This window comes from Oncorhynchus masou, chromosome 32 (genome assembly GCF_036934945.1).
Source record: "Oncorhynchus masou masou isolate Uvic2021 chromosome 32, UVic_Omas_1.1, whole genome shotgun sequence".
In the NCBI taxonomy this organism is placed as follows: domain Eukaryota; kingdom Metazoa; phylum Chordata; class Actinopteri; order Salmoniformes; family Salmonidae; genus Oncorhynchus; species Oncorhynchus masou.
This window is the reverse complement of record NC_088243.1, coordinates 25,636,386-25,644,151: the sequence shown is the minus strand read 5'-3', so window position 1 is coordinate 25,644,151 and position 7,766 is coordinate 25,636,386.

Below are 7,766 nucleotides of genomic sequence, written 5' to 3'. Positions count from 1 at the left end.
TCTACTGTGAAGGGGGAGCAAATGAGAGCTGTTTCAATCAGGTGTCTGGCAGAAGGCCATGAGCTGGTCACGCGCGTGGCCGTGAGAGCGACCTGTGTTCCATTGCATTTCTAAAGACAAAGGAATTGTCCGGTTGGATCATTATTGAAGATTTATGTTAAAAACATCCTAAAGATATATTCTATACATCATTTGACATGTTTCTACAAACTGTAACGGAACTTTTTTACTTTTTGTCTGGACCTAGTGCTCAGGCATCATACATTTGGATTTGTGAACTAAACGCGTGAACAAAAAGGAGGTATTTGGACATAAATGATGGACTTTATTGAACAAACAAACATTTATTGTGGAACTGGGAATCCTGGGAGTGCATTCTGATGAAGATCATCAAAGGTAAGTGAATATTTATAATGCTATGTTTGACTTCTGTTGACTCCACAACATGGCGGGTATCTGTATGGCTTGTTTTGGTGCCTGAGCGCTGTACTCAGATTCTTACGGCTGAAATCCAGTTAACAGATTGACATGACAAAAGCCAAACAACAGAAATCTCATAATTAAAATTCCTCAAACATACAAGTATTATACACCATTATAAAGATACATTTGTTATTTAATCCCACCACAGTGTCCGATTTCAAAAAGGCTTTCAACGAAGCATACAAATTTGTTTTTCAACCACTCCACAAATTTCTTGTCAACAAACTATAGTTTTGGCAAGTCGGTTAGGACATCTACTTTGTGCATGACACAAGTCATTTTTCCAACAATTGTTTACAGACAGATTATTTCAATTATAACTCACTGTATCACAATACCAGTGGGTCAGAGGTTTACATACACTAAGTTGACTGTGCCTTTAAACAGCTTGGAAAATTCCAGTAAATGATGTCATGGCTTTAGAAGCTTCTGATAGGCTAATTGACATCATTTGAGTCAATTGGAGGTGTACCTGTGGATGTTTTTTAAGGCCTACCTTCAAACTCAGTGCCTCTTTGCTTGACATCATGGGAAAAGGAAAAGAAATCAGCCAATACATCAGGAAAAAATTGTAGACCTCCACAGGTCTGGTTCATCCTTGGGAGCAATTTCCAAACGCCTGAAGGTACCATGTTCATCTGTACAAACAATAGTAGGCACGTATAAACACCATGGGACCACGCAGCCGTCATACTACTCAGGAAGGACACACGTTCTGTCTCCTAGAGATGAACGTACTTTGGTGCAAAAAGTGCAAATCAATCCCCGAACAACAGCAAAGGACCTTGTGAAGATGCTGGAGGAAACAGGTACAAAAGTATCTATATCCACAGTAAAATGAATCCTATATCGACATAACCTGAAAGGCCGCTCAGCAAGGAAGAAGCCACTGCTCCAAAACCGCCATAAAAAAACAGACTACGGTTTGCAAATGCACATGGGGACAAAGATTGTACTTTTTGGAGAAATGTCCTCTGGTCTGATGAACCAAAAATATAACTTTTTGGCCATAATGACCATCGTTATGTTTTAGGAAAAAGGGGGACGCTTTCAAGCCAAAGAACACCATCCCAACTGTGAAGAACGGGGGTGGCAGCATCATGTTGTGGGGGGTGCTTTGCTGCAGGAGGGACTGGTGCACTTCTCAAAATAGATGGCATCATGAGGGACAAAAATTATGTGGATATATTGAAGCAACATTTCAAAACATCAGTAAGGAAGTTGAAGCTTGGTCGCAAATGAGTCTTCCAAATGGACAATGACCCCAAGCATACTTCCAAAGTTGTGGCAAAATGGCTTAAGAGCCAAAAAGTCAAGGTATAGGAGTGGATATCATAAAGCCCTGACCTCAATCCTATAGAAAATGTGTGGGCAGTACTGAAAAAGCGTGTGCGAGCAAGGAGGCCTACAAACCTGACTCGGTTACACCAGCTCTGTCAGGAAGAATGGGCCAAAATTCACCCAACTTATTGTGGGAAGCTTGTTTTTTTTTAAATGTTTTATTTTTTCTACATATATTGAAGACATCAATACTATGAAATAACAAATATGGAATCATGTAGTAAACAACAAAGTGTTAATCAAATCAAAATATATTTCACATTTGAGATTCTTCAAAGTAGCCACTCTTTGCCTTGATGACAGCTTTGCACACTCTTGGCATTCTCTCAACCAGCTTCACCTGGAATGCAGTCTTGAAGGAGTTCCCACACTTATTGGCTGTTTTTCCTTCACTCTGCGGTCCAACTTATCCCAAACCATCTAATTTGGGTTGAGGTCGGGTGATTGTGCAGGCCAGGTCATCTGATGCAGCGCCCCATCACTCTTCTTCTTGGTCAAATAGCCCTTACACAGCCTGGAGGTGTGTTGGGTCATTGTCCTGTTTCAAAACAAATGATAGTCCCACTAAGCGCAAACCGGATGGGATGGCGTATCGCTTCAGAATGCTGTGGTAGCCATGCTGGTTAAGTGTGTTCTAAATAAATCACTGACAGTGTCACCAGAGAAGCACCCCCACACCATCACATCTCTCCCAACAGATCCACAGATGCCCTTTCCCACTTGGACAAAAGGAACACCTACGTGAGAATGCTGTTCATTGACTACAGCGCAGCGTTCAACACCATACTGCCCTCCAATCTCATCACTAAATTCAGGACCCTGGAAATAAACACTTCCCTTCTGCAACTGGATCCTGGACTTCCTAACAGGATGCCACCAGTTGTTGAGGGATAGGCAACAACACATTCGCCATGCTGACTCTCAACACTAGAGCCCCTCAGGAGTGTGTGCTTAATCCCACCCTGTACTCCTTGTTAGAGGTCTTCACAGACCCACCTGTACCCGAATACCGAGACCCGATCCGGGACCTGAGCGGGTCTGGATCCATAATCCATAACAATGTCACAGGTTTGGGTCAGATCAGATATAATTGTCACGGATCACAGGCATGTGTAATTTTAACTGACTTGTCCAGAAGCGCCTGTATAGACCCAAATGCAACTGCTGCAGTAGAGAGAGAGATACATTTTAGAATTAATGCTTTAAAAGTTAAAGGAGAGGGATAGGCTACAATGACGAAGAGCCAACAGGTAGGCTGCTACTTAATATTCTGAATGGATCTGTTGTTATTTGCAACTGTTGGATGAGAAAGTGCATGCACTGCAGCCTTAATTAGCCTAGCTAGCTAACTTTAACTAGCTAAACTAGCTTGTCCCGGTTTGATACAGTCAAGACAGGTACTATGTAATCATATATTATAATAACCTAGCTATGGCAGCTATTGGTCTAGGCTTGGTTGGTTGCTGTCTCTGTCTCTCCCTCTCTCCTCCCTGCTCCCTGTGTCACTTGCTCACAGTACAGCCCCTCCCCCGCTGCACCTCAGTCTTCCTCCACTCATGCTTTATCAGCTCCGGTTAAGGAGCTACTTAAGGAAATAGCTTAAAAATAAATGCTCTGTTGCTTCCCTCACTCTTCCCTGACTCTGGGTCTAGATCCAACCAGGTCTATACGGAATGGGTCTAGTTGTCCTCGGGTCAGTTCGGAACGGGTCTCTATATTTAAAAAAATAAGCTATGCATATCGGGTGGGAAAGCACCAAGTCCATTTTGGAACTTTTTGGACCAGTGAAGACCTCTACTCCCTGTTCACCCACAACTGAGTTGCCGCACATAACTCCAAAACCATCATTAAGTTTGCAGCCGACACGACGACAATGAGACAGCCTATAGGGAGGAGTTCAGAGGCCTGGCAATGTGGCAAATTGGCTGCATCATCGCTTGGTATGTCAACTGCTTGGCATCCGACCAGAAAGGCGCTACAGAGGGTAGCGCAGAAGGCCCAGTACATCACTGTGGCCAAGCTCCCTGCCATCCAGGACCTCTATACCAGGCGGTGTCAGAGGAAGGCCCTAAAAATGGTCAAAGTCTCCAGCCACCCAAGTCATAGACAAAATTCTCTCTGCTACTACATGGTAAGCGGTACCGATGCACCAAGTCTGGAACCAACAGGACCCTGAACAGCTACCCCCAAGCCATAAGACTGCTTAATGCCTCCCGAGTGGCGCAGTGCCACCAGAGGTCTTGGTTCGAGTCCAGCCACTGTAGCAGCCGGCCACGACTGGGAGACCCATGGGGCGGCGCACAATTGGCCCAGCGTCGTCCGGGATAGGTTTTGGCCGGCAGGGATGTTCTTATCCCATTGGGCACTAGTGACTCCTGTGGGAGGCCAGGCACAATGCACGCTGACACGGTCGCCAGGTGTACGGTGTTTCCTCCGACACATTGGTGTGGCTGGCTTCCGGGTTAAGCAGCCATTGTGTCAAGAAGCAGTGCGGCTTGGCTGGGTTGTGTTTCGGAGCACGCACGGCTTTCGACCGAATTGGATACCATGAAATTTGGGAGAAAAATGGGTATAATAATAGAAAATATAATTTAAAAAAAAGACTGTTTAATAGTTTGTTAAATAGTGAACCAAATAGCTACCTGGAATATATACAGTGCAGTCGGAAAGTATTCAGGACCCTTTTGTTACGTTACAGCCTTATTCTAAAATGTATTACATTGTTTTTTTCCCCTCATCAATCTACAATACCTCATAAGGACAAAGCAAAAATTGGTTTTTAGAAATGTTTGGAAATGTTAAAAAAATACAAAGCTGAAATATCACATTTACATAAGTATTCAGACCCTTTACTCAGTACTTTGTTGAAGCACCTTTGGTAGAGATTACAGCCTTGAGTCTTCTTGGGAATGACGCTACAAGCTTGGCACACCTGTATTTGGGGAGTTTCTCCCATTCTTCTCTGAAGATCCTCCCACGCTCTATCAGGTTGGATGGGGAGCATTGCTGCACAGCTATTTTCTGGTCTCTCCAGAAATGTTTGTTCGGGTTCAAGTCCGGTCTCTGGCTGGGCCACTCAAGGATATTTAGAGACTTGTCCCGAAGCCACTCCTGCATTGTCTTGGCTGTGTGCTTAGAGTCGTTGTCCTGTTGGAAGGTGAAGCTTCACCCCCAGTCTGAAGTCCTGAGCGTTCTGGAGCAGGTTTTCATCAAGGATCTCTCTGCACTTTACTCCATTCATCTTACCCTCAATCCTGACTAGTCTCCCAGTTCCTGCCGCTAAAAAACATCCCCACAGCATGATGCTGCCACCACCATGCTTCACCGTAGGTATGGTGTCAGGTTTCCTCCAGACGTGACGCTTGGCATTCAGTCCAAAGAGTTCAATCTTGGTTTCATCAGATCAGAGAATCTTGCTTCTCATGGTCTGAGAATCCTTTAGGTTCCTTTTGGCAAACTCCAAGCGGGTTGTCATGTGCTTTTTACTGAGGAGTAGCTTCTGTCTGGCATCTTTATCATAAAAGCCTGATTGGTGGAGTGCTGCAGAGATGGTTGTCCTTCTGGAAGGTTCTCCCATCTTTTTTTTATTTTTATTTAAATTAATTTAACCTTTATTTAACTAGGCAAGTCAGTTAAGAACTAATTGTAATTTACAATGACGCCCTCGGAAAAGGTAGAAGGCCTGCTGCGGGGACGGGGTTTGGTTAAATAGACTGGTGTGTGCCATTCCAAATTATGTCCAATCAATTGAATTTACCAGAGGTGGACTCCAATCAAGTTGTAGAAACATCTCAAGGATGATCAATGGAAACAGGATGTACCTGAGCTCAATTTCGAGTCTCAAAGCAAAAGGTCTGAATACTTGTGTAAATAAGGTATTTATGTTTTTCATTTGTAATAAACTTCAAAAAATTCTAAAAAACTATATTTGCATTGTCATTATGGTGTATTGTGTGTAAATTGATGAGGGAAAAACAAAACAATTTAATACATTTTAGATTAAGGCTGTAACATTACAGAATATGAAAAAAGGGAAGGGGCCTGAATACTTTCCGAATACACTGTATGTATGCAGTGACCCTTATCGCACTAACTTTTTTGACTCATCAAATACACTGCTGCTACTGTTTACTATCTGTCACTTAATTCCTAATTATATATACATATCTACCTCAATTACCTCGTACCCCTGCACATCGACTTGATACTGGTAACCCTTGTACAGTATATAGCCAAGTTATCGTTGTGTTACTCATTGTGTATCTAATATTATTATGTGCTTTACTTTTCTATTATTTCTCTTGTTTCTGCATTGTTGGGACAGGCCCATGCGTAAGCATTTCACTGTTCGTCTACACCTGTTGTTTATGAAGCATGTGGCTAATATTCTTATTTATTTTTATGAATTACAATCCCGACGCTCTGTTTTAACAGTTACAAATGTTTATAATCCCTGCTTGCGCTATGGTTTTTGGAAATGTTTGGAACTTAAGTTTCATAGGAAAAATAATTTTTGAAACACAAAAGAGTAACTTACAATGCACCATTTTAATGAAATCCCATGAAGGTGTTTTGCATTGCACATTTACCTACTAGTCTAGTCTAAAACAACAACTGAGCTAATGGAAACTTGGGAGGGAAGAAAAAAAATACATTGCCTCATGTACCTGTGTTACACAACAAAACTCAGTGTAAATCTGTAAAACAGCTTATAATAAGTAATTTTGGGCTGATAATTAAGTTGAGTATTCAGGGTTTCCAAAACTGTATCATAATCAAGGATAAATCTGTTTCTAGATAGAGCATTTCACTCTTAAATAATCCCCTCAGCTAATCAAAAGGGATGTGGAACGACTCCAATGCAATGCAATTGGAGTCATGATAAGGGAAACTGTCTACCATTCATAGCCTCCATGACTAAACACCAGTGTTTAATATTTCAAGTTTCAATTGCAATTCAAAGGCCAGGCATCTTCAGGTTTAACACCACACATCTGGAGCTTGTGAGATTTCCCTATCTTTTCCTTGTCCTTTTCCTTGTTTTCAATTCAAAATTGATAATGGGAAATTCCACGATAACGGATTTATGCTGAGATTCAGTTTTTTTTACATGAAAGTGAGTACCAAACAAAAACCATTGATTTCAAAGTTTAACAAACCATACAACTCTATGCACAATGACTACTTTAAACAATTTACACAGTCAATCAAATTATATAAAACAAATACTGGAAAAACTGTGCAGATGCAAAGTTTGGCAACAGAATTACAGTAAAATCTCCCTCAGTTTTATTCTGTTAACAAACTTTGTATCTGCACAGTTATTCCTTTAAATTAGTTTTTGTTCAATTTTGAACAAAAAATAAGTAGTCCTTGTGAAAAGTAGTCCTTGTGCATAACATTGCATGGCTTGTTAAATGTTGAAATCAATGTTTTTTGTTGTGTATACATTTTTAAGTGAAAAGTCTCTTGAGTAATTCTGTTGCCATGGAATTGCCCTTAAGTCACTTCCAATTGAAACAGATCCCACCAATGGAGATGCCACAACATTATTGGACATCACATACATAGCAGCATACACTGTGTGTTGTACTGTTTATATTTATATGACATTATGAAGCTCACTCATTTTCCCTCAGAGCAGGTGAACAGTTAACTGGGTATCTACCTCCCTCTTTTTATGCAATATGGAAAGAGTAGGATACAGTAGGCTACTGCAGGTCTACAGTTACAACACTTGGATATAGGGTTGTGTTTATGGTGTGTGTAGATAGGGCAATTTGGAGAACTGGTTAACAGTCAGTGGTCTGTCTGACTGATTCATTGTGGAGCTGCCAATGTAGCTTCGAGATATCACTGTCATCCCTGCTGCCATCCTCTCAGGCATGGACAACTTTACTGACACTGCTCTTACACAGCTGAGTGCCAATTCATTCTGAGCT